This window comes from Erythrolamprus reginae, chromosome 2 (assembly GCF_031021105.1).
Source record: "Erythrolamprus reginae isolate rEryReg1 chromosome 2, rEryReg1.hap1, whole genome shotgun sequence".
NCBI classification, from domain to species: Eukaryota; Metazoa; Chordata; class Lepidosauria; order Squamata; family Dipsadidae; genus Erythrolamprus; species Erythrolamprus reginae.
Window position 1 is genome coordinate 210,190,413 of NC_091951.1, and position 27,442 is coordinate 210,217,854.

Here is a 27,442-nt window from a genome sequence, read left to right on the forward strand (position 1 = left end):
ACACATTTCCCCCAATTTCTTTGGTGATTTTATGGCACTCCTCGATTTTCTCAGTTTGTTTGAATTATTTGGCCTACATGTGACCAGATTTGCTTAAGGTGCTTAGAAAATCTAAATAATCAACAGAAACCTTGCTACCAATTTGGAGTTCTTTCAGTAAAGTAATTTTGATGATTATTTATTTATTTTATTTATTTATTAGATTTGTATGCCACCCCTCTCCATAGACTCGGAGACTCGCCCCTCTCTGTAGAGCTAGCGGAGGCTTCTTAGAATGGCTTAGAGTAGGGCTATCAAACTCATGGCTCATGGGCTGGACGCGTCACGTGCTGGCCACCCCCTGGTTTAATGAAGAATTTTTAAAAAAATATCGATATGTCACATGACGATGTGAGTTTGACACCCCTGGGTTAGAGGCATTTTATTGGCTGATGTTTTTTGTTTTCATTTCTGGAAGTGTGATAAACTTGTAACATGACCATAAACCATGATAATGACATTGGATTATCAAAGGAATTGAGGCTTAAAAGAAAATAATGTATGTCTTGCAAGGCATTCCAATTCTCTGCTCAGAGCATTCTTACAATTTCCAAATGACTTTGCCCACAACAGGTCACCATGGCAGAAGCAGGAAGGAAACATGTTTGCTGCTCTTCCTGGTGTTTATTTGTTGGTTTTAGCTTGAGAAGAAGTCTAATTTTACCCAGTATTTTAAAATGTGGCAGAATGTCAGAAGGGTTTAAGATCATCTGAATTAGGATCCTTAGCAGTTTTCTACCACATCCCTTTGGGGTCTTTCAAGAGTTGGGATTTTTTGATGTCTTATCAAAATGATCAGAAAGTTAAAGAAATGGATTTAAGTGATGGGAGTTACAGAAATAAGATGATAATAGCAAAAGAGACTTGAAGAGTTTGAATTATCTGAACCATTCTACTGGTTTGGGCAGTGAGATGAAAGATTAAAACAATTAGCTTCAATCTTATACTGTACTTATTTAAATGAGCAAGAGATACAGTATGTGGTAGTAAGGAGCTAGTATGTTTCTATGAAGAATCTATACAGAATTTCAGGTGAAGTAAATACTTGGTTTTCTTTTTTTCCCTGCCAATATAAACCAAATTTACTGTTGTGGGAAAAATGATATTTTCGAGGTTGTTTTTCTGCTTGAAGCAAAGCCCATCTTAGCCCTGAGAATCCAACATTTTAAATGTCTTGCTGGATGCACTGATTTCTCTTTTATTCAACTCCTTTAAAGTGCCCTATACTAAGTGGTTTTTGCTTCCTTTGCATTTTTGCTACAACTTTCTCTACCATTGTGTAAAACTGATGTTTTTTAAACAGAAAAGAAATTGCTTGAGCCCACTAATAATTTTAGTTGCTACTTCTTACAACTTTTCCAGCATTCTTTTTGATACTAGATGGATTGAGCTGTATGCTATATTTCAAAGAATAGTGGTACCATAGTTTATGTATAATATTGGCACTTTATTTTCAATCCTTCAAAGTATGTCAGGTTCAAGGATTTGTATTGCCTTCAGTGGGACAACAGAGTGTTCCAGTGTGAACCCTGAAGCTTACAAGCATGTAGCAGCCTTTTCATTTAGTGGAAGGAAGTCAGTATCACTTGAAGAAATACAGGGGAATGGACTCACATGCTGCTTCTGACATATCAGGAGTAATTGGAACTGTACCCTTCTAGGGAGTTTCAATAGTTCATGGACTGAAACAGTTTGAAATTGTTTATTGTTATCTTCACTTGTAACAGGGGAGAAAAAAGAAGTAAAAGCTATTTTTGTACAGTTCTGTCTTGTGCTGCTGCAGATTGTTCAGTAAGAAAAAAAAAAGACATCTAGGACAAATCCATACTTCCAGCTTCCCTTCGCTCGAAGCTTCCTCCCTCCCTCCCTCCCTCCCATCCCCAATTATCATAATTAAAGTAAAAGAAGAGGTTGAAATCCAGAAATGGGCTCAATTTCTAGAATGAGAAACAAAGACTACAGTGTGGAAATGCCTTAAATACTTGCTATGATTGAACATCTTTTACATGTAGAACAGTTCACTTTTCTACCCTGCCATGTCCACCTATGCTGAGAAATAAATGGGCTACCCATTGCCAATCAGTGAAGTTACCTCTGACAAGTTGTCTAGCTCAGCCTTTATTGATATGAGTCTTTTTGTCTAGCTGAGGATAAAACAACTTCCTATATTTTCCATTTGTCTATATAGTTGGACTACCTTGCCCTTATTACTAGGATAATTTACATATGGCTTTACGCAAACTGGGAGATTGTAAGGTAAACCTCAAGCTGGAAAGAAAATTATATGAAGCAAACTAACCGCTCCATGATCACACAGACTGTGGGTGTCTTATTAACACAGCAAACTTAACATTCATTTTATTGTTGGTTTTATAATTGAAGTGCCCATTTAACAGAACTGCCCCAGGTATACTAAGACCTGTCCAAAACCTTTTGGAGAGGTGCCAGTGGTGGTTAACATTAACATTATTTGCTTTACAAGGTTGAGAGTAAATTAAAATCATTTGGATCTTTAGAAAGGTTTTTTTAAAAAAATTGTTATTTTAAAATCCAATTTGATAACAGAAACAGCAATAACATTTTAAAAGCCAGTAAGTTGGAATATGATATTTTTTGTGAGTCTTTAAGAAAAATGTGAGAATGTTTCACCTATCAGCAGTGGAAGAAGCAAGTTTGAATACAACATGTCTAGCTTAGCTTCTATTCCCCTTCCCAACCAAGTGTCAAAAGATGGTCATTGTTTGTTTGTTTGTTTGTTTATTTGTTTGTTTGTTTGTTCATTCATTTGATTTTTTAATGCTGCCCTTCTCCTTAAACTCAGGGTGGCTTACAACATGTTAGCAATAGCACTTTTTAACAGAGCTAGCAAATTGCCCCCACAATCCGGGTCCTCATTTTACCCACCTCGGAAGGATGGAAGGTTGAATCAACCTTGAGCCGGTGATGAGATCTGAACCACTGACGTGCAGATCTAGCAGTCAGCTTTAGAGGCCTGCACTACAGCACTCTACCTGCTGCGCCAGCCCGCAGTGAGAATTTGGTGAAAGGTTGTAGAATCCCAAATAGCCTTAGAAAATAAAAATAGAGCACTTTTTGTTCTGAAATTTTATTTGTATGAGGTATATTAGCTGGTTTAATACAATAATTAACTGTATAGCAAGTGAAGCCTTTTCAAGCACAGATATTCAAGAACACATTTCTTTGCATTTGTCTGAGTCCTCTTTCTTTGCTATGCTACCAATATCCTGACGGAGCACTGGTAGCGAAAGTTGCGTGCACGTGAAACTTCTGTTTTCCTGCAGACATGCGCCCATGTCCCACCATATTTTTGCTTTTGCACATGCAAAAGTGTGCATGAGTGGATGTGCGCACATGTTTTTGAGTTTTCAGTGATTTTTCTGCTTCTGTGCATGTCCCACCATATTTTTGCTTTTGCACATGCAAAAGTGTGCATGAGTGGATGTGCGCACATGTTTTTGAGTTTTCAGTGATTTTTCTGCTGCGCATGCATGGAAGCAAAAAAATTCACCAAAGTCTCACGCGTATGCCCATCCCCTCATGAGATTCTGCTTCCTGTGCATGTGCAAAAGCAAAAACATGCTGGGACACATGCATGCGCAGGCAGGTAACAGAAGCTGCGTGCGCAGTGCACCAGTAACGGAGAAAATGGGAATCCGCCCTTGCCCACCTCTATATACTCTGGATAGCATGCAACTTTAACAGAAAAACAATAGGAAACATTATCTGCATATGTGGAAAAAGCAGCTCCCGACACAAATAAAGTCCCGTAAGTCCTTTCTCTAACCCAAGGACTTGGGGAACAGCTAATTTTCCAGAGATTTCTTAAAAGTTGATAGGGTGGGAGCTACGAGGGTTATCTGGAAAATAAGGTTACAAGTCACGTAGCTCTCGTGGGGAATGTTCATGGGGGAGGTTGGTATTACTATTGTGTAGCAGGAAGCCAGCGGAGGCAAATGAGCAGTGCTAGTGGTCAGTAGATCATCGACTGGTGGTGTGGTGAAGGTTAGAGATGAGCATCCTCATTCCATTTCACCCCAAATGCGAAGTGCGCACTGTAATATGCTACCTGAATGCTAAGGGCATGCACACTGCTACAATGTATGCCCAAGATGCTTACTGAAGTGCACAAAATTGACAGAGTCAGTGCCGATCGAGAATTTATTGACCATTCAAGATTGAAGGTGAGACATTTCTCAACTGTGACAGGAGATGAAACTTGGGCTTATCACCATACTCCAGAGAGCAAACATCGATCAATGCAGTGGCACCATTACCCATTCTCCTTCAGCCAAAAAATTCAAAACTCAGCAATCAGCAAGAAAAATCTTGGGCACCCATTGTGCACAAATCTTGGGCACACATTGCAGCAGTGTGCATGCCCTTAGCATTCAGGTAGCATATTACAGTGTGCACTTCGCACTTGCAGAAATGGAATAAGGACACTTATTTCTAACCTTTACCACAATGCCAGTCAATGGTCTACTGACCACTGGCACTTTTTGTTCTCTTCCGCTGGCTTCCCGCTACATGATAATAATAACAACTTCCCCCGTGAGAGCTATGTGTCTTGTAACCTTACTTTCTGGATAACCCTCGCATAAGAACCTTTGGGGGCACTGTATCAGGGAAGAGGAGTTGTGATAGAGAGGCAAGCTTCCTGGGTCCTGACAATTGGCATTATTTAACTGAAGGATCTGTAGCTCCCCAACTTTGCCTAAGACTTATTTTGAAGACATTACTACAAAGGTGTAGAACATATACGACAAAGATAAGACTTAAGTTCTGCCTACAGCCTAATTACAAAAAGACCCAAGGGCAAAAAAGAAATATAAAAGAGATAAAATGAACATGAAGGAGCAGAAGACTGTAGGACTATGTGAGAAATCATGAATTAGCACACAAATTTTCAATTGTATGAAAAGAAAATGTAAAATTTTATAGATTTTATAAAATCTAAAGTGATAAGATTTAACAACTGAGATGGGTTAAAAATTATCCCAAATCTCTGATGCAAAGAGGTGGAATTAATGAAGTAGATAGATGTTAAATCACACACACACACACACACACACACACACACACACACACACACACAGACATAGAAAGAAAGTGAAAGAAGAAAGGGAAAAAGATAGAAAATGTGAAGCAGAGGAGCGCTTCTTTACTAGAATTTGGTTTTAATAGTACAGTAGTCAAGAAAAAAATAGAACAAGCATGAAATTGAGAGTTTGGGACAGAAAAGCATTATTAGAAAAGAAACTATACTAGAAGTTACCACATGGAAGCAGAGGCAGCTTCCTCAACTAGTTATTTTCAAGGAATTTAAATTACAATTTCTGTCCTCATCTACCAATACAGACATTGGAACAGAGATTGAAGAGAACATTTTGGAAACTGTAGTCTCTCACATTTAGAAGTCATCAACCCTGATCTTAAGTTAAATCTAAGATAGAAAAGAAGGGACTCATTGGGGTGGGGGGCACAGGGGAATATTATTAAGAAATGGTAAAAGAAGAGAAAGGCAACATTCAAACATAGCAATCTCAAAGCTTCAATTCCAGCAGACATTTTTCACTGTTGAATTATTACCCCTGAAAGAAGGAAAGATTGATTGGGAAGGAATGCATCCTCAGAAGGTCCATGATAGCTTGGGCATTTCAATACCCATTTCTTGATCAAAGTAATCAACAAAATCACATTATGTGATCATTTGAGAAAGTACTCAGTTGCCAGGGAAAACATAAAATCTTGAGATTTCCCAAGATCATTGCTGCTAGTTGATATAAGAGCGTCTGTGGTGCACTGGTTAGAGCAGCGTTTCCCAACCGGTGTGCCGCGAAACACCGTCAGGTGTGCCGCGGCGAGAGGCGGCGGAGGAGAGTGGGCGGATCGGGCGGGCAATGGGGCAGGGCGGAGAAGCCAGGGGCGCGTTTGGCCGGAGGCACCGTGGGGAGGCAGGGGCAGCCGCGGCTCCCTTTACTCCTACTGCCGCACCACCCTGCCCCTGCTCCCCACGGTGCCTCCGGCCAAATGCGCCCCTGGCTTCTCCGTCCTGCCCCATTGCCCGCCCGATCCGCCCACTCTTCTCCGCCACCGCCTCCTGCCTTGGGGCGAGGAATCCGAGAGTCCGGGACTGTGTGGCTTTGCGCCATGAAGAGAAAACGGCCGACTTTTCCCTGCTGCCGTTTTCTCTTCATGGCGCAAAGCCACACAGTCCCGGACTCCCGGATCACTCGTTTCTCCGGTCAGCAAAGCCATCTGCCCAGGAAAGCACCGTGCTGGCCAGAGAAGCGAGCAATCCGGGAGTCCGGGACTGTGTGGCTTTCGGCCAGGCTAACGGGAGGCGGCGCGAGGCCGGGCGCTGGGGACGTCTGGGAGGGCGAGGAGGCTGATGGCTGCTGCGCACTCCACTCTCTCTCCGGCTCTCTCTCGCTCTTTCTTTTTCTCTCTGTTGCTGGCGTGGTGAACGAGAAAGAAAGAGAGAGAGAGAAAAAGGAGGGGAGAGAGAATGAGAGAAAGAAAGCAAGAGAAAGAGAGGGAAAGAAAGCAAGAGAGAGAGAGAAAGAAAGGGGGGAAGGAGGGAGAGGGAAAGACATAGAGGGAGGGAAGGAGGGAGAGAGAAAGAGAGCAAAAAAGAGAGGAAGAAAGAAAGAAAGAGGGATGGAGAGAAAGAAGGGAAGGAAGGAAGAGAGAGAAAGAGGGAGGGAGAAATAGAGTGAAATGGAGGAAGAGATATTTTTTTTGTCCAAACTTTTCTTTAGCCCCTCCGCCCCCCCCCTTCAGTGTTCCCCAGAATTTTGAAAACATGAATAATGTGCCGCGGCTCAAAAAAGGTTGGGAAACACTGGGTTAGAGGGTAGTACTGCAAGCTACTTCTGCTGATCACCTGCTGCCAGCAGTTTGGCAGATCAAATCTCAGTAGGCTCAAGATTGACTCAGCCTTCCATCTTTCCAAGGTTAGTAAAATGAGACCCCAAATTGTTGGGAGCAATATGCTGACTCTCTTTAAACCACATAGAGAGGATTGAAAGGACTGTAAAGCAGTTTATAAGTCTAAATGCTATTACTATTGCTATCTTCTTCTCTAATGAGTTTCCAACTAAGAAACATGTATTCCATATCCAATTACAGTACTTGGGCATAAGATGCCTTGGACAAATATATATATTTATACAGTAGGTAATTGACACGCTTGTTTCACTCATTTCATGACAGTTGCAGAACAGATCATAATCTGGATAATCTGGATAAAAGTTGGAGTCATTCTCTGGTGAGGCCTTGATGCAACAAGCATCAACAAACAAAAACATTGCTGGCATGTTGCTGACTGCCAAACTTGTTTTCAATAAATATAGCAGATTAGAAGCATCTTTCCTTGACTTTTTAAACCTACTTATAAATAAAGAATAAAACAAGTCATTTATTTCAGTGAAATTTTACTTCTGAATTCACAGTTGGAACCAGGCTGTGAAATTATTAAAGGTTCAAGTTCCCCTCTCTTTTGCACCAGCTGACCTGCAGGAGTGAAGACTGAAAAACTGTTCTCATTCCATGCCAAGAGGATGTTAAGAGTGGCTTGTCCAAGCATGCCCAGTTCTTTCCCTTTCTCCACAACTATGTTATCCAATCCCAATCCTTATTTCTTCTTAGGCTGTATTCCCTATTACAGAGGAAATGTACTTCTTTCCCAATGCACGCCATCTTCCAAGTAAAGCTACCAAGACTGTAGTTTTCCCTTCTAGTTCAGAAACAAGTGCAGTACTTTAAATTCTGCCTAGAATTATGTACTATCTTCCGAGTTTCCAGAGTTCTTTTGAATGTTGCTGCTCAATATATGAGTTTGACACAAGGGCAAAATTGTTAAATCATCCTTGATAAAAAAAAGACACTCTTAGATTCGAAATTATTTTATTATTATTATTTATTAGATTTGTATGCCACCCCACTCCAAAGACTCTCCGAAGACTAAATAGTTTTGCAGAGCCTAATTTAGGGCAAAACTGTAGGTATTGGATAGTCTGGAAATTCATGGTGAACAGAGGTTGAAATTTGTTTGCTATTGATCTGCTGTCTTCAAATGATGGGTCATTATGGGCCTAGCAAACTCAGTCTTTCATAGGGTAGGAAAGTTTTGTCTAGTGCACCAATTGCAACCATACTTTGGGTGTCCTCCTAGACTCACAGCTAGGATTAGACCAACACCTGACAGCTGTAGTTAGGGGGACCTTTGCACAGGTTCACATAGTGCATCAATTGCGACCATACTTGAATCAGGAGCTCTTCTAACAGTCACTCATGTCCTTGTCATCTCATGGTTAGATCATTGTGACATGCTCTACATGGGGCTACCCTTGAAGAGCGTTCAGAGACTACATCTGGTCCAGAATGCAGCTGTGCAAGCTGTTGTGTGTACACCCACATTACATCAATTCTCTGTGGATTGCACCAGTTCCCGATTGGTCTCCGGGCACAATTCAAGGTGTTGGTCATTACCATTAAATCCCTACATGGCTTAGGGCCAGAGAGACGACCTCCTACCACATAGCTCCCAGTGATCGATAAGGGCTCACAGAGTTGGTCTTCTCTGGGTCCCATCAGCTAAACAGTGTCGGCTGGTGGGTCCGTGGGGAGGGCCTTCTCCGTGGTGGCTCTGACTCTTTGGAACCAGCTACCTCCTGAGATCCAGATTACTTCCACCCTACTGGCCTTCCAGAAAGTGGTAAAGACCTGGCTTTTCTGGCAGGCTTGGGGCCATTGATCTGATGGCACACCATTGGGATCCAGCTAATCATGATATACATGAATTTTAACTGTTTTAATTGTTTTTAATTGTTGCTTTTAAATTGTTTTAGAAAGGGGTTTTAATATTACATTATGTCTTACTTTTTTTGGTTGTGAGCCGCCCAGAGTCCCTCGGGAGTTGAGTGGCATACAAATTCAAACAAAGAAACAGAAACAAATAACTAAACAACGATGCAAGAATGCTCTATAACTACTGAACCTAAAAATACTGCAACTCGGTATTTTGTCTGGTCACAAATGGCTGAAATTGGTTCAATACTGTTCTCCTCTGTCTCTGTAATAGTCCCAGCCAATTCCTCCATTATCTGCATGCAAACGATATATATGTGTGTGTGTGTGGTTGGGTGGGGGGCTTTCTTTCTTCTCCCATCCTACTGGTTCCACATAGGAAATTTTCCATAGCTTAGGAGGGACGGCAGATTGCCATAGTTTGGATTTAAAATTCCCTATACCTGGAAGTGTGGCCACTGCAGTTTTGCTCTGCCATGTGGTGAGGAACGGCAGCCATGTTCTGTGTAGGGAGCAGTTTCTGCTGGAACTGCAGTGCTGGAGCCGTCTCTCCCCCCCCCCAAACCTTTGCCAGCAATTTTGCTATGGCAGGAGCCCCACTTTGGCTCTGGCTCTCTCCTGCTTCATATGTGGCCAGCCTTCACTAAAATGGCTTCCTCCTCAGTGAGGCTTATTTTGTGCTGTGAGTGATGGAGACAAGAGAAAGGGTCAAGGGCTGAAACAGTGTGGACATGGGGTGGGGGCTGCAGGGAATTACGGCTCAGGATTGAAGAGAATTGGCAAAGGCATATGGGTCTGACTACACTGACTCCAGGCCTTGCCAAATTTGCTTTCACGCGGGCTTTCACCACACTGAAAAAAAGATTAAATAAATAAAAGGACCAAGGCCCCTCCTGCTGCAGCAAAACTGTGCTCAGGGAATGGGGCGGAGATACGGCTCCAGTGGTGGCTGAGAGTGCAGCTTGAAGCTGGCAGGTCCAGGGACAATGAAGCAGACCTTGGCATCCGAGGTTTGGCAGAGAAATGAGCTTGGGTGGGGAAGAAGGGGGGCTGCACAGATGGTCTTGCCTTTATTTCACCCCAAAGGAAAAGAAGATATGGGGGGGGACTTGGAAAGGGGTTTCCAGGCTCCAGATGCACCCCACACGATTGTGTGTGTGTTTGTGGGGAGTGTTGGAGTTTCTGACTGACCTTCTATTTGGAGACCAAAGTGTTTGGAGAGAGGATGATTAGAGGCCTAGTCTAGGGAGAACTGAGGATGAGCATCTTACCTCCAGCATTTGGCGATACTGGGTTCAAGAGCTTTGCCTGCCTGGCATGACTGAACGTCAGAATTCAAGAGCTCTGGAAACAAATGCTCTGTTTAAAAGAACCAACCAATTGTGGTGAGCAAGGAGGTTGGTTGTATAATCTTGATGCTAAAGTGCACTTCCTTTCCTTGATATTTCAGAAAACAGTTTAAAGAGGGAGAAGGCATTTAGAAACAGGTTTTTGGTAAGTTAGGTTTCCAGGTATAGAGCCCGTCACTGGATACCAATGTTGTTTATAGTAATAAAAAAAAACCCTTCAATTTCCTCCTCTTCCTTTCCCAGTGGCATCTGCCTCCCTTATTTGCTTGTCTTTTGCGCAGGTGAGATAGAATTGCCACTCCAGCTAGGCAGAACTAAATAAGTCCCATTTCCTCTTTAATAAGCAGCCGCTGGATATTACAGAGTTCCAGAGGGAGGGAAATGCAAGCTGCCCATCTGCAGCTTCTTTCTATTTGCCAGCTAAGGCAAGACTTCTTCCAAATGGCAAGATCAGGTGGGTGAAATGGAGCACTGAGCATTTTTCTCTCCACCACTGGCGTTGATTGTTGTTCTGTTGGCTACGGAGGATGGGCTTTGTAATCCAGTACACCTGGTTAGGAAGGAGTCCAGTGGGTCCTTTATTGCTGACTCTTTACTAAACCTTGGGTATGGCAGGCTGGCAGCAAAAACATTAATTTTGGGAAACCAGGCACAAGTCCTCGTTTAGTTGTCATGGCATAGATTATGAATGTTTATACTTGCACTTCTTTCTCCTTTAATCATCCATTTTTTCCCAGCATCTTCCATAGGTTTCTTTAGGTTAGGTTTCTTTAACTAGGATAAGGCATGCCACATCCTAGTTAAAGAAACCTAACCAAGATTAAAACCCGCCACACTGTATTCGAACTAGCATACTGTATAAATATAGGTGATGGACCTAATTGATGAAGCAAGTTGGGTGAATCCAGCCACTGATCTGCCTCACAGGATTGTGGGGACAATAAAGTGGGCCATTGAAAAATAGAATACACTATCTTGGGCACCTTGGAGTGAAAATGAAATGTAAAGATAATCAATAGCAATAATTTATTAACAACAATGTTCCCAGATAATAGGGCTGATTTTGTCTGTCAAATACCACTGCTAGAATTGGCCTGCCTAGACTAATAACCCAAAGGCTTGATCTAGGATGATAATTGTAACAGATGATAGCAAAGGACGTATAGTTCTTCAGCTTTGTGTTTGGTATCTGATATTCCAGATGATGGGCAGAACTGTGCTTGTGAGCACCGCTATATTAAGATAAGGGTATAATATCCTACTGAAGGTAGCAGCTGGGGTACAGCTACACTGTCAGGTATCCATGTACTAAAGTTGGATAAGCTGAGCCTTCATTCAGAGGTGGATTTCAGCAGGTTCTGACCAATTCTGGAGATACCACCTGACTGACTCCACCCCCATCTATCCCCTGCCTCCCGAGTACCAGCTGATCGGGAGGAAATTGGGATTTTGCAGTAACCTTCCCCTGCCATGCCCACCAGGCCGCACCCACCAAGCCACGCCCACAGAACCGGTAGTAAAAAAAATTGAATCCCAACACCATCTTCATTCTGTTCTACTTTATTTGTAGCTTTCTTCTGAGATGTGTGGAAAACTTGGTCTTTCTAGCGGAAAGACAGTAACACAAATACTGTTTGGGCAAAAATATTGTTAGATGCTTCAGAGAAGGACATTGCAATTTGACAAGTATAGTCCAAGATCCTTTTTGGAAGAACCCTTGGATTACCTGTGGCTATTTCTATCTATTGTCTCCTGTTTACTTGCACAGAGTTCAGTTCAGTAGTTTCTGTGGTTGTGAAGGAGGATAAAAACAAACTAGGCTCTTGCAAGCAATTCTGTCTTCATGAATAGCAATATTGTTTAAACTAGCATATATCCTGGCAACTTGAAATCCAACACTTCTGGAGGATATTAGGATGGAAAAGCATGCTAGGTATAAGGTTGTGTCTTTGAGGACAAGGCTGTCTATATCTGAATCTTAATATATCTATTTTTCTGTCTATACTTTGCCTATTACTTATGTTATACTAATAAAGACCAGCTCTTCTGATACAGTTGCCACACTGTATAAAAGTTCACTGGCATATTTATATAACTCATGCTGAAACTTTTTTCCTGCATTTTCCATTGCCATCCTCCCAGTGAATTAAAATCCTGCTGGGTAGCAGGAAGAGCAGACATCTCTGTGAAGCATAGATATTGTATATAATCAAGGAGAAAGGCGCTGACAATAGTGGGGTTTTAATTTATGCTTCATGGATCCAGTTCTGGGTTCTGTTTACTTATGCCTCACCCAAGCTTATCACTGTCAATCACTACTTAAACATCCTCTATGAAAGCAAGTTGAAAGGTAGAAGATGAGAGAGGGAGGGAGGAAAGGAGAGGGGAGAGGGAGAGAGAGAGAGAGAGAGGGGATAATTATGGTAGCAGTCTATTGCTCAGAGAGGTAAAATTGGCTACTCAGCCTCTTTTTGGCAGCAAATCCTTGAGTAGTTATTCACTGGATCATCTCATAGCAAGGTGTGGGGAGCGGGCAGGCACGGATTGTTTGTAGTGCATTTGGAGGGGAATGGAGAGGAGATATCTGGGATAATTTGAATAGGTGGCTGTATATTTCATAGACCAGCTTGGAATTGTGCCCTGGCATGGGTCTGCATTATATTTGCCGGTGATTGATGTCTCCCAATAATGGAGTGGAAGACAGTTGTGTAGGGATGGAATTGAGGCTGCTGTCAACCTGGCAAGGAATGCAGGATAGTCTGTGGCCAATTACGTGTTTCTGTGGTCTTCAGAAAGAAATTGATTGATTCCTCAGGAGACCTTAGGCCAAAATAGTGCCCTGCAGGTGACTTGAGCCTGCTGCCGGGGAATTGTGGGTGCCGCTTGTCTGAAGAGTGCAAGTTAGTGAAGATGATCATGACTTGATCTTTGCAGTATTTTGAGTAGCTACCTGGTCTAACCTTTTGTCTCAAGCAATATGACATGTTATCTTTTTAGTTTGAATGTTTAATGATACTTTTTATAATAGCATTTATGCCCAAATCCAGTTTAGCTGGATTTGTTTTTGGAGTAATTTAATTACTATTTGATGCTTTGATTTCACTGAAAATTAGAGCAGAATTAAAACTATTTTAAGGAAATATTCAATGTGGTGAACCCCAAATGCAGTTTCCTGTATAAAACCATACAGAAATTCATCATTTTGGTAAGAATTAGGCTTATTTATTTTAATAGTAATTTAACAATTGGTAGTGTAAGGTGAAAACACAAATGTAACAAGTGTGTATCCTTCAGGTACCATGATCAGAGGATTATTTACACCTCCTACCAATTGTATTTTTAAGGCAAATATGAGTTAGTTTCTGATTAATCTTTGCATTTTCTATATTATAAAACAAACCAATGCTTTGGCAGAGAGACTGTGTTGAGAGATCAAGCCTTCCTTTATTAGACATCTGCCAGATATATTGAATACAAATGGTTGCGCTTATGAATAATTCTGGAAGTCCGTGTGTGGAGGATGTGGCTTTGAGAAGTGTACTTTGGCTGGAATTATTTGGTTCCATATCATTTTAATATCATATACATTTTCTGATAACACAATTAATAGGGTTGAAGTGCACCTTCAGAAAAAAAATTGCCATGAGAAAGCCTTGCAGAACATTAAGGGTGAACATGAATATTTATTTATTTGTTTGTTTGTTTGTTTGTTTGTTTGTTTGTTTGCCGCTCACTCCAAACGGACTCTGAGCAGCTAACAAGAAGTATAAATAAAATATAAGTAAAAAAAACCAATTAAAAACATCAGTAAAATCACATGTATTATAAAACCATACTTGCAACAATCAGTCTTAATTCCAGGGCTGCTGGAAAAGCCAGGTTTTTAACAGCTTTCCGGAAAACCGGTTGGGAGGAGATAATGCAAATCTCTGGGGGCAGTTGATTCCATAGGGTCGGAGCGGCTACAGAGAAGGCTCTTCCCCGAGGTTCCGCCAAGCAACATTGTTTGGTGGACAGGACCTGGAGAAGGCCAACTCTGTGGGCCCTTACTGGCCACAATGAGGTATGAGGGAGGAGGGGGTCCCGTAAATAGTCTGGCCCTGAGCCATTTAGGGCTTTAAAGGTGATAACAAACACCTTGAATTGTGCTTGGAGATGACTGGCAACCAATGCAGCTAGTGTAAAGATGGAGTAATACTGTACAGGCGTACCGTGGTACACCCATTATTGCATGCACCACTGCATTTTGCACCAGCTGAAATCTCCAAGCACTCTTCAAGGGTAGCCCCATGTAGAGCACATTGCAATAGTCAAGACGAGAGGTGATGAAAGCGTGAGTCACTGTGCAGAGAGCCTCCTGGTCAAGGTAGGGCTGCAGTTGGTAAACAAGCCAAACCTGTGTGATAGCCCCCCTAGCCACAGCCGAGAGATGTTGTTCTAGCCTCAGCTGTGGATCTAGGAGGACACCCAGGTTGCGAACCTTATCCGAGTGGGGGATTTCTTCTCCTTCCAGGGCCAAAGACAGATAGATGGAGTTGTTTTTAGGAGGAAGGACCTACAGCCACTCAGTGTTGTCCAGGTTGAGTTTTAACCTGTTAACCCCCATCTAGACCCTAACGGCAACACTTCCACCACTTCACTGAACTGACATGGGGTGGAGATATACAGCTGAGTATCATCAGCGTATTGTTGGTAGCTCCCCCCATATTGTTGAATATGGCAAAGACCAACTCTATTTAATTGTATGCTTACCGCAGCTTTTTAAAAATTAATTGTCATTTTGATGAACAAAATTCATTTGTTGTTTTGAAGATTTAGAATTCATATTCATTTGATTCCCCCTCCTTCTTTTAATAAAGATTACTTTCAGCCTTATATGGTTTTACTTTTCTTTGGAGATGGACTCCAGACACAGCAGATTTGATAAGACTCCAGTATCTGTAGAGTGACTACTCCTAGAAAGAATGAAGAATTCGGAGAGAGAGAGATCTTTCGTCCTTCTAGTGATCTTGGAGTGAGTGTGTTTTTGAGATGCATTGCCTAAGCAGATTCAAGTCCCGTCCTTTTAACGCTTATCTCTTTTCCATGCCATTTCCTTCAATCCTGTGGTGACAGATGGATGGGAGCAGCTTAGAATAAGTTCTTCGTGGCTCTACCGGCGGTGGGAGGCTTGAATTAAAGATAAAGCATCCTCCCCAAAAGATTTGTAACAGCAGCAAAGAGCTAAATAAATAAAGGAATGGGAAGCCGGCAAGGCTGCAGTGACTGTAGAAACAGCAGTGGGATGTGGGACTTGGCAGTGACAAGCATCTGCTGCTGTGTGAACAACTAGACTGCCTGCCACGTGGATGAACAGCAAGGGCTGTGAAACGAGAGAGAGCGCCAGGGCAGCTGAGGTACATAGCAGGCTCTCCAGGACAGGGCTGGGGCTGGGATCCTGTTGAGTATTTGACGTGTGAGAAAAATATAACGATTGCTGAAATTTATTTATTTATTTATTTAAAAAATTAAATTATTTATTTAAAATATTTATATATCCATCCTTTTATATCACGCTCTGGGCAGCTACCAATAAAAAACAGTGCAATCTATTTAAACAATAAAAATTAAAGACCAAAGTTATATTTCCAACATCCCTAAGAAATCCTCTCATCTGCCTCACCCTATCCTGGTGCTGTGAGGAGAAGCCGTGTCTTCAGTGCTTTTCAGAAGGTGAGGAGAGTGGAGGCCTGCGGAACTTTGGAGGGAAGAGTGACCCATAGGACAGCGGCTGCCACCAATAGGCATGCTTCCTAGATTCCCTAAGACAGTGTTTCCCAATCTTAGCAACTTGAAGATATCTGGACTTCAACTCCCAGAATTCCCCAGACAGCTGGCTGAGGAATTTTGGGAGTTGAAGTCCAAATACCTTCAAGTTGCCTAGGTTGGGAAACACTGCCCTAAGATGTCAATGTTTTAAAGAATGGAACTAGGAGTCTGCGACCCCTTAATACAGTTCCTCATGTTGTGGTGACCCCCAACCATAATTCTAGCACCAATTCTCCCAACAGAGCTTTGAGTTGATTGGCAGGAAGGTCAGAGAGACGCCCCCACTGTAAATGCCTGATTGGTCAGATTGTAAAAATATGTTCCAAGATGCCAGAATAGAAGCTTTAGTTCCTAATACCAGGAGAAATTTGTCTTTTCCCAGGGTCTCAAGCGACCCCCATGAAATGGTCATTTGACCCGCAAAGGGGTCCCGACCCCCAGGTTGAGAACCACTGGATTAGAGAGACCCAGACTTGCAGATAACCTGGCCTGTAAGGCTTTGAAGGTAATATTAGCATCTTGAATTGCATCTGAAAAGTAATTGGGAGCCAGTGTAGCTTGTACAACAGAGGTGTTCTTTGGGTAAATCTAGGGGATTCTATCATTGAGCTCACTGCCATACTCTGAATCAGTTGCATCTCCCAGTGGTCTTCAAGGACAGGCCTATGTACAGTGCATTGCAGTGATCCAAACAGAAGGTACAGTATATGAGTGACTGTGAGCAAGGCCTCCTGGTTCGGGAAAGAGTGCAATTGGCACAGTAGATGCATTTGTGCAAAGGTGTCACTAGCCGCAGATGCCACCTGTTCTTCAAGCTAAAGCAATGAGTGTATGAGGATCCCCAAATTGTGCACCACCTTAGTCCAGGGAAGTGCCACCTCATGCAGAGTCAGAGGTAAAATATCATCTGTGCCAAGGGAGGCAAAAGCCCACGTCTACGCCATTTTCCTATGGTTCAGTTGAAGCCAATTCCTCCTCATCTAATACTCTTATGGCCTCTAGGCACCAGCCAGCACCTTCCTAGCATCTCTTGTCCAATTAAGGGTGGGGATATATAATTGGGTACCATAAGCCCATAACATTGTGTGACCTTCATCCATGCTTTCATGTAGATGTTAAAAAGAAGGGGCAAGGTTCAGGCCATAGGCACCCCATATTTCAAGGTCCTAGGGCTTGATCTCTCCCTTCCCAACACTGACTGGAACCAGCATGGAGGAAGGAGGAGTCAATTGTGTTAATTTTAACAGATTAACAGAGTTGGAAGGGACTTTGTAGGTTAACTACTCCAACCTCCTGCCCAAGCAGGAGACCCTACACCATTTTTGACAGATGGCAGTCTAGTCTCTTCTTGAAAGCTTCCAGCGATTAAGCTTCCACTCTGAAGGCAAGCTGTTTCATTGGTTGATTGTTCTTACAGTCAGAAAATTTCTCATTTCTAGGTCGAATCTTTCCTTGATCAGTTTCCACCCATTACTGGAAACTGTCTTATCAAATTTACCCCTTCAGGTGCTTTTGAAAATAGATTCCTCTCTGAGACAGCCATTCAAATATTGGAACACTGCTATCATGTCTCCCCCGATCCTTCTCTTCACTAGACTAGCTGTGCCCAATTCCTGTAACTGTTCTTCTTATGTTTTAGTTTCCAGTTGCCTAATCATCCTGGTTGCTCTTCTCTGCATTCTTTCGAGAATCTCAACATCTTTTTTATAGGTAATAAAAACTGGATGCATGATGCATCCCTTTGTTAATGCAACATAGGATTGCATTGGCTTTTTTGGCTACTACTGCATATATTAGCTCATATTTAATTAATTGTCCACTAAAACTCCAAGATCCCTCTCATATATTTACAGCTAGTAAGCCTGGTTTCACCCAGTTTCTATGTGTACTTTGGTTTTTCTTGTCTAAGTGTAAGACTTTACTTTTCTCTACATGGAGGTTCATTTTGTTAGATGGGGCCCAGTGTTCAAGTTTGTCAAGATCCAACTGGATCTTGAACCTATCATCTAGGGCAGGGATGTCAAACTCAATTTCATTGAGGGCCACATCAGGCTTGTGCTTGACCTTAGAGGGCTGGGGTGGGTATGGCCAGGGTTGGCAGGGCCAGCTCAACATCACTCATGTTGGCAGTAATGGGCAGCCAAAGTTTTTACTGCCACACTGTGGGTGTGGCTTATTTTGTGGGTGTGACTTGATGGTCACGTGATTGGGTAGGAGTGGCTTGCCGACCATGTGACCAGATGGGAGTGGCTTGAACGATCATCATCGTTCAAGTTAAGTCCTCGACTTACAGCCTCACCAGTGTTGCTCTCTGGGGTGACAATTTGCTTCACGTTTTCTGTGCTCTCCTTCCTGGGTCACCCCCTGCCTCAGACTGGGTAGCTAGGTGAATGGGTGCCAATCAGCTGTTGAGAAAAAATGGGGGAGGAAATGGCCCCCCTGCAACTCCTGCCAGTGCTGGTCTCCCTGCCGCTTTCTGAGGAGGAGGAGGATGGGAGGGTGGGGTGGTCAGCTGGAGCTGGGCACACAGCTTCATTTATGTTGTGAGCCACCCTGAGTCCTTGGAGATGGGCAGCATACAAATCCATTAAATAAATAAATAAATTTCCACTGGTGGAACTGTATTCCACCCCGTCCTGCCTGCTGCCCACCCCTGTTGTTGGGGGTGCCTGTGGCGGCCCGAGTGCTCTGCCAGAAAAGAAAGCTCCTGAGCTGTTTTCGACTGTGACAGACTCCTGCAATAGACTCCTGCGTGGCTCTCCCAAACACTATTTTCACTAGCAGAGGCAGGCAGGCTGGTACTTTGCTGTTTCCAGGGTGGCTCGGCCAGCCCATGCAGCAAATCTGGCCCCCCAGGCCTTGAGTTTGACACCCTTGATCTAGGGTGTTGGCTATTCCTGCCAGCTTAGTATCATCTACAAATTTGTTATGTTTCCCTTCTATTCTAAGTCATTTATGAGGATATTGAAGAGGAGAGAGGTGAGCCACTATAACACAGTGCCTCCCATTTCCAGCCCTCAGAGAATGATACCATGGTCAAAGATGTCAAAGGTTGCTGAGAGGCCCAGGAGGAACAGAATACTGTAGTAGCATCACCAAACCTCCCAAGTCTTACAACAGTCATCAACAACACCAAGTTTAGTCACTGTTTCAGTCACAGCAACTTTTTCAGCACTGTGCTGTGGCCCGACCCCAGGCTGTGAAAAGGATCCAAATAATCTGCTTCATCCAGGGCCCTTCATACTGGTTTGCTATCTCATGGCTTTCTTCCTTACCAGCCAGGTAATTTTGTGCAGTCTAGAAGAAAGGGTAAAGACTATCCACACATTCCTAACAAACAAAGTAAAGACAGATACATCAAATTCTGTACCATATCAATATCAGGTCCCCAGCAGAGTCTCAAATCCAATGGACTCATTCACTCATCCTCCCACTGCAATTTAGCCAAGAATTCTCAAAGGGGACATAAATCGAACACTTACCTTTTGATGTTCCAAAATACTGGTATACTGCACATTCTAGAGCACAGGAGAGGACATGTGGAAATGTTTACTCAGCAAGAACTGTTGCCAAAACTCTGTGGATATGTATGCAAAGGAATTTTCATGGTAGTTGGGCGGCCTAGAAATCTGGAAAATAAACAAGCAACTCTTTCTCTGTCTATCTCTCATCTTCTGAGTAAATTAGTAGACAAGTGATGCTGTATCCATCTACCACCACTTGCTCAGTTGACAATATGACTTTTTGTCTCCAAACCTATTTCCTATCCAACATAGAATGTAATATATACAAATGAATAGAAATGTAGAATGTGTATGTTATTCTTTTTTAAGGAGTGAATAGTTCCTCCCATAATATTTAAGATTCTTGTTTTCTCCATAATGAATATGTAACCAGCAGAGAATGTATTCTTCCAATTATCATACAGGAAATCTGATTTTAAAGTAGTAACACAATTCTCACCAAATAGCTCCAGCCTAAATAGCACAAAATCTGAGAACTAGCCCAATATGTAGTAGTGTACTGTGAAAATTTAGATGTGATCAGATTAAAGGATAGGTAAATCAACTATATTAAGTCTACATTTTTACAATAAGAGCTAATGCATAAAATTTGTAAAACCAATGAATTTTGCAATATATCAAGGTAAAAAAAAAATCTTCACTTAAATTTCATCCAGTAAACCTTATGCTAGAAAAAGCTCTGAACTTTTAAGCCACTAAACTTTTGATTTTGTAGCATTTTCTGCAAGGCTAATCACAGTAGACAAATATCTTCTGAAATCAAACAACTTAAACCAGTTAATTCAATGGGTAGCTAGCTCATGTGTTTAATTTGTGCTGAAGAATGGAACCCTCATGTGATTACTTCCCACATTGGATAAAACAATAACACTCTATAGAAAATAATAGCAATTGAACATATGAAAAACACCATTGCAATTAGCCAGTCAAGCTGCATGATTTTTATTTTTACTCTGGCAAACTTTCATACCCTTTAGTGTGTTATGCACTGATTACTTCTCAGTATTATTAAAACAGTCTATATGAATGTCTTTGATTGTCTGAGCATGCTTGAGGGCTCAACATTTTCTCTCCTCCTGTTCAACATCTAAAACAGTGATTGTTAACATTTAACAGTGAAACCACTGAGAGAACCTATCCATTGGTTTAGAGTCTAATATCAACAATATGCTAATGGTATCCAGTTATGTATCCCAAACTTGGACCAGCCAACTGATGCTATCAATGTGCTGATCCATTATTATATGAGCCTTGATGGCACAGTGGTTAGAATGCAGTATTGCAAGTAAACACAGCATGGACTTTGATCCCGATAGGCTCAATGTTGACTCAGCCTTCCATCCTTCTGAAGTCAGTAAAATTAGGACCCAGATTGTTGGGAGCAGTATGCTGACATTTGTTTTATCTATCTATCTATCTATCTATCTATCTATCTATCTATCTATCTATCTATCTATCTATCTATCTATCTATCTATCTATCTATCTATCTATTTAGATTTCTATGCCCTTCTCGAAGCAATTCAGAGAGTGTAAGAAACAAAGACAAATTCCTTGTGTGTCAAATCACACTTGGCCCATAAAGAATTCCTATTCTATTCTATTCTATTCTATTCTATTCCATTCCATTCCATTCCATTCCATTCCATTCCATTCCATTCTATTCTAGTCTAAAGCACTATGGGATGGTCTAAGTCGGTGATGGCAAACTGATGGCACGCGTGTCACAGGTGGCACACGGAGCCATATCTGCCGGCACACGAGCCGTTGTCCTAGCTCAGCTCCAGTGCACATGTGTGTGCAAGCCAGCCGATTTTCAGCTCACTCAGAGGTTCTGGGTGGGCGTTTTCGGCCTCCAGAGGGCTTTGGGGTGGGGCAGGAGTAGCCTCTGGAGCACAGGGAGGGTGAAAAATGGGCCTACCAGGCCAACTGGAAGTTGGGAAATGGGCTGTTTCCGGCCTTCAGAGGGCCTCTGCAAGGGTGGAGAAGGCTATTTTTGCCCTTCCCAGGCATTAAATTATGGGTGTGGGCACTCACCCGTGTGTGATAGCATGCACGCACATACTTTTGGCACCCAAGGGAAAAAAGGTTCACCATCATTGGTCTAAGTACTATTACTACTATATAGAGCAGTGATGGTGAGCCTTTTTTGACTCAGGTGCCAAAAGAGTGTGCGTGCGTGTGCATAGGCATTGCCATAATGCAATGCCTCCCCCCCATGCATGCACACAACCCTGTGCTGTCCCCCCTGTGCATGCATACAACCCCCATGCTAACCCCCCATGCGTGCGCACAGGATTCAATGAAGCCTCCAGACTTCTAATAGGCCAATTTTTTGCCATCTCCAGCCTTCAGGAGGCTTTCCTAAATCCTGGGGAGAGTGAAAAACAGCCCAATGGGCCAACCAGAAGTTCATTTCCTGGGAAGAGTGAAAATGGCCAAAGGGACTGAAAATAATCTGGCAAGCACACACATACACCCTAGAGATGAAATAGGGCAAAGTTTCACGTGCCCTCAGATATGGCTCCGCATACCACCTGTGAGTTTGCCATCTCTAATATACAGGCTTTGTGAGTTTGGATGGAAAAGAATAGACTCAAATTCAATTCTTTCAAATTCAAATAGCTATGGATTTTTGAGCCCCTCAGTTCTGGGTACTCTTTGTCTTTAGTCTTGGATGAGGTTGCACTTCCCCAATCAAAAGTAGAACAAACTTTGAGCAGAGCTGTAAGTCCAATATGATCTTTCACCTATTATTTTATTTGTGCTCATCCTTACATAACGAGGACCACCAGGCAGTCATTTACGGTTTTGACATAATCAGTCCTGTGGTTGGACTATTGCAATGTGCTCTACATAAGGAGACCATTTGAAGGTGATAGCTGGCCCAGACTGCAGTGGTATGAGCCGTGTTGGGCATGCTTCATATGCACATTCTGTATGAACCTCTGCTCCATGAGCTGCACTGGCTACCAGTGGGCTTTCAAGAACCATCCCAGTAGTTGGTCATCATCTTAAAGCTCTTCATGGCATAAGGCCAATTTACCTAAGAAACCATCTATCTCCATGGTTTCTGCCCACCCATTGAAATCAGCACAGTGTGCTTGAGGTTTCTTCACTCAAACAAAGTGTTCATCAGGACTGAAGAAGCATGCCTTCTCTGTTACAGGACCTCTGTAATCATACTTCTCTCTCCAGAAATCCATGTTAATCCAACAGATAGTCTAGAAAGATTAAAAAATGTGAGGTGTTCTCCTAGGTCTTAGAGTAGAGGGGTGATAGAGGCTTGGTGGTGAGGTGTTCTCCTAGGTCTTAGAGTAGAGGGGTGATAGAGGCTTGGTGGTGATGTTTTTGTTGGAGAGTGTGTTTGATCAAATGCAAGGGACTTCTTTGCTGCTTTTCTTATTTGAAATAAACTGCCCAGAGTCATTTTGGAATCAGATGGCATCTAAATTTCTGAAAAATAAATGTTCACCAAATTTATTCTACTCAGGTGGTCACTGCACATTTATCCATGCCTAGGCTGTTTGATACTAAACATGCTCCCCTTCCTGCTTGGAAGTTATCTTTTAGTCATTTGATCTATCAAAATTAATTTACTCCAAAAAATATTATTAGGTTTTGAACGTTCTTTGCACCCCTTTATACAGTATGTAGTATTGAATAAGCAGTAAAAAAACAATTTAGGATATGGAATGACTTTTGAACTGTAGATCTCTGGTTTAGTGTATTTATTTTATTTTATGGATTGGCAGGGTGCAGGGAACGTAAGAGTGATCCATGCTGACCTAAACCATATACTGTATGCCATAATTGTTCGTTGGTTTTTTATAAATGCAAAGTCTTATTCTGTCATTCCAAAATATACTGGATTATTTTTCCAATATATATTTAATATATTGGTTCTCTAAGGGCCATTCTCCACTGCTGAGTACCAACCTTGAATTAAGAGAAAACTTTGCTGGCATAAAATGGTTGTCTTCTTTGCAGAGCCTTCACTTCTGTTTCAAGCCACTGGGGTTCCTTAACTTCCCTCCCGGGTAATACGTGATGAAGCCCAACAGTTTAGCTCCTTCTTCAGGTGCTCCTGGATGGTGCCAGAATAAGCATTTTTGACACTGCTAAAGCTAAGGATATCCTTGGATTGACAAACTATTTTGCATTTGTGGTGCTTGCTAGGGAAGGACACTAGCATGGTTTCAACATGGTGGCCTTTAATTATATTAGGGTTTTATTGCAGGCTTTCACATGATGTCAGCAGTATAGAAGTTGGTAATAAAATACAATTATTCTCTACCTTGCTTCAGGTACAATACAGGTAGTCCTTGATTAACAATCTTTTGAGTTTACGATGGCACTGAACAAGATTTATAGCTGATCCTTGAAGTTGTGCCCATTGCAGCACCCAGTCATGCGATGGTGATTCAGGTGCTTGCAATGGCTTGCAATTACAGTGGCTGCAGCAATTCGTAGTCACAGGTTTGCTGTTTTTGACCTTCATGCTGGCTTCAGATAAGCAAAGTCAGTGGAGAATCTGGCAGGAGGTTGCATTATGGTGATCATGTGATGTCATTCCTAACAGCCATGCAGGATTCAAATAAGGACCACGTGGAAACTGCAGAACTGCTGTAAACCTATTGAGAGTCAGGGCAGTCATACAATATCACATTTTACAACTGTGTTGCTTAGTGATGGAGTTCCTGATCCCAATTATGATCCTTAACTGAGGACTTGTCAGGTGCAAGAATCATGGAGGGAGGGAGGATATTATCTGCAGGTTGATCTGGATGTCTGCCGTTAGCCTTGACTTAATGATCTGGCAGGTATAGGGTAGGCTTGTTTGAAAGAATTAGATTCTTCTGCTCTCCAAAGCTTGAATAGGCCCAAAGAATGGTCAGGAACTGGAGGGAAAGGGTTAGGGTCATGCTGAGCACCTCCCCAAACTAGTCAAGTATCCTAAAGGTATCATGAATAAATCATGGCTGAAAAAGTAAGAAACATTTATTCACACAAAAGTGGTTTGTTGTAAGGAGGAAAGCACTATTCTAATATTGGTACTGTTAAGGATAAGACACTACATAATAGTAACTAGATGAAGACAACCACATGAAATACAAAGAAAAAGAGAGGCCACTGGAACATATTTGGGCTGTGTTGGACACCCTGTGTAAGACTCACTTGCTATTTACTATATTTAGTCTAAGAGCATGGGTTTTTGGCTTGCCTGGGCCACATTGAGTGTGTATGCATAAACAATGTTAAAGGTTTGCAATCTTGTGAGGCCGCATTACCAGCTATCCAGGGCCTCGTGCAATTTGCAAACTGTGGATTGGACGTGTCCAGTCTGGATTGTTTTTAAATACAAAATTGCATTGTCACTATTTCCAATTTTTCATTTTCAGCTTCACTGTGAAAGAAAAGATTTAAATAGGTGCGACAAGGCTCAATTCAATCCTGTAAAAATGCGAAGATTAAGGAGACAATCCTGTGCATGATTTCACAGATCACAGTTATAGATTATGTGTAACAACAGTGTAGCATTGTAATAGGTTGGATGCCAGTTGATTTATATGTAACATTACCCAGAATTAGATGTGCTCTAGACCCGGGGTTCCCAACCCCCAGTCCATGGCACCGGCACTGGTTCATGGTGGGCCATGCAAACCAGCAAAGCCCCATCTGTAGGACGCAGGCAGCATGTGCAACCAGGCCACTTCCAGTCCCCTGAAAAACCTCTGTCAGCCTGCTTGTCTTGGACTGTCAGAGTGATGAGGGGAGGAGGTCAGTTAATTGAGGAGGGGGGAGTGTACTGGTAACTGCCCTGTTTGAAGTTTCAAATAATTGCTAGGGAGGAATTTTCTCATCACTGTCTGCCCGGTACAGCCAGGCATCAGGGATTTGTTTACAGCCTGTTCAAGGTCAAGGGCTTCATCAAACCCACCTGACATTTTGGACATGGGGATTGGATGGATGGCCCGTGTGTGTGTGTGTGTGTGTGTGTGTGTGGTGTCACTTGGGAGGGTTTGGGGTTTCTTTGTATATGCATCTTGCGCGCTTTTTGCTTTCCTTCTGTTGCTATCACTTCTTATCTAGTAAAAGTGCTCATCTCTATCAAATAGAGTTGGGATCCCCCCCCCCCTGGACTTTTGAATGGAAGCATATCTGACACACTCCAAGGACCAGTCGCTGGTGCCCAAACGGTTGGGGGCTTCTGCTCGGGATCAAGGGTGCCAAATTCGATTTCATTGAGGGTCACATCAGGGTTGTGTTTGACCTTTGGGGGGGGGTGAGGTGGGCATAGTTAGCTCAGTGTCACTCATGTCAGGAGTGCTCGTAGAGGCCCGAGTGCTCTGCCAGAGAAAATGGGCTCCTGAGCTTTGTTTTCAGCTGTGAGGATCTCCTGCAACCCTTTGCCAGTGAAAATGGAGCTTGGGGACATGTGTAGTCTCACTGGGCCCCGTTTTCAGCTGTGATGACCTCCTGCAGCCCTCGGTCAGAGCTTGGGCAGGCCACTCCATTTCTGCTGTCAGGCCCTCCTTGCCTTCCCTGCTTCCAGGGTGGCTCAGCAGGCCAGATCTAAGAACCTTGTGGGCCAGATCTGGGCCTTGGTTTTGGCATCCCTGCTCTAGAGGAATAATGCAAGTGTTCATTGGAGAACTATTGTTTTTCTTATGCAGTTTCTGTCCATCGTGGAGAACTGGATTGAAAACACTGCCCCCTAAGGGCAGGAGAAGGGCTGTATGACAGGGCTTTGTAACCAATAACAGTACAAGTCAGTCCTAGAGTCTTAATGGAATTAGTGAATTGGTGCTTTTGAATCAGTCTTGATTCTTAGGGACTGTCTAGAAAAGTCCCTGCCCTTGATAAAATCTCATAAGCTCTTTGCCCTCACCTTCTTCCTAGAGCTGAGAATGATTGGCCTAAGGTCACCCTGTTGGCTTGGTGCCAAAGGCAGGACTAGCCCTCATAGTCTCCTGGTTTCTAGCCTGGTGCCTTGGTTCCGAAACCATTGGTCCTCTTCAATGGGGTTACCTCTGCAATCCATATCCATGCTGGAGAGTGAAGCATTCCACACACCCCTTACCCCTCCCCCAGCAACACCTAGAGGCAGATACACAGATGAGAACTGGGGTCTGAGCCTTCTTACATAGACATCTCTACACTGGCTCCTGAGGGCTAAATTGATTTTGATTCCATTCATGGACAGAGGGGGAAAGGACTGCCAAACATAATGACTTCCCCTCAAGTCCAATCAGAGGGAAAATCCTGATAGTTTCAGATAAGAGCCAGGGTGGCGCAGTGGTTAGAGTGCAGCACCGTAGGCTACTTCAGCTAACTGCCAGCTGTAGTTCAGCAGTTCAAACCTCACCACCTGCTCAAGGTTGACTCAGCTCCCCATCCTTCCGAGATGGGTAAAATGAGGACCCAGATTGTTGGGGGCAAGAGGCTGGTTCTGTAAACCGCTTAGAGAGGGCTGTAAAGCACTATGAAACAGTATATGTCTAAATTATATAATGCTATAGCTATAGTTCAAATGGTACTTTCAGGAACTTTCTGAAACTCTACTCTTTGTATAGGTGGTGTGTGTGTGTTGGGAGGGGGTGTCTTCTGCTATTTCTTCTTCTTTTGGTTCTGCTCTTGTTAAGATCCATGTAAGTGAAAGGGCCTGCTGTAAGTGAACCTGGAGGCCCACCTGCTAAGACAGCAGGAGGCCTAGTGAAACCAAACAAGTGGCCTTCCTTGATTTTAAGGGGTGGCAATGGCAAGCCAGCCTCTAAAAGAGACCAGTTCAGATAGAAGACAAACAGAAAAAGGTCTCTCTTTGATCTTGGCACATTGATTCTGAAGAGGGTCGAGGTAGATCAGGATGGTGGTGGCCTTGGCAGGCCCT

The 27,442-nt window shown here is 42.9% G+C and overlaps 1 protein-coding gene across 1 annotated transcript in view; it reads left to right on the plus strand.

Annotated features, from left to right (window-relative positions):
- Positions 1-15,218: 15,218 nt before the first annotated feature.
- The window catches only part of NFIX (nuclear factor I X), a 293,988-nt gene continuing 281,764 nt past the window's right edge, over positions 15,219-27,442 (plus strand). The window contains exon 1 of the mRNA XM_070741617.1: positions 15,219-15,234. The gene's annotated coding sequence lies outside the window, so the exon portion shown is untranslated. The remainder of the gene's footprint in view (positions 15,235-27,442) is intronic.